Genomic DNA, 900 nt, shown 5'->3' with positions numbered 1-900 from the left:
TCACCTTCCTAGTGCTCGGATTAAAGGTGTGTGACTCCCAAGTACTGGGATCAAAGGTGTGAGCCATCATTACCTGGCTCTGTGTCTCTTTTAGACTGGATCAATTTCATGTGGCCCAAGGTGGTCTTGAACTAACAGAGATCCATCTGCTTCTGGCTCCCCAGAGCTGGGACTAAGTGTGTGACATCATTGCCTGACCTCTTTTGGCTAGCTAGTATAGCTAGCTCTGCACTCTGATCTTCAGGCAAGCTTTATTTGTTAGATCACAAAGAAAATACCACCACAGGGTGCTACTTACTGACTTGTTCCTTGTGGCTTGTTCAGCCTGCTTTCTTACAGAATTCAGGACCACCATCCTAGGGTGGCACCATCCACAATGGGTAGGGCCCTCCTGCATCAATCACTAATTAAGAAATGCCCTACAGGATTGTCTGCAGCTGAATATTATGGAGGCATTATCTTTCTTTCTTTCTAAAAATTTATTTATTTTATTTTTAAATCTGGTGCATTTGGTGCATGCATGTCTGTGTGAGAGTGTCAGATCTTAGACTTACAGACAATTTTAGCCTCCTTGTGGGTGCCGGGAATTGAAACCAGGTCCCCTTGAAGAGCAGTCAGTGATCTTAACTGCGGAGCCATGGATGGCTCCATCCCTGTGAGGGGCATTTTCTTAATTGAGGTTCCCTCCTCTTAGATGACTTTGGCTTGTGTCGAATTGACATAAAACTATCCAGAACACCTTTGTCCTTTCATCTGAGCTCTCCAAAAAGCCCTGGATCCCAATACTTTCTAACTTTAGCTAGCAACCATCAGCATGTTCAGTAGACACAACTACCATCTCTCCCCCACCCCACATAACCTACAGACGTTTTCCTTGAACCATCCAAAGTCACCTTTGGG

Source organism: Myodes glareolus, chromosome 19 (assembly GCF_982192425.1).
Source record: "Myodes glareolus chromosome 19, mMyoGla1.1, whole genome shotgun sequence".
Taxonomy (NCBI): domain Eukaryota; kingdom Metazoa; phylum Chordata; class Mammalia; order Rodentia; family Cricetidae; genus Myodes; species Myodes glareolus.
This window is presented reverse-complemented; position numbering follows the sequence as displayed.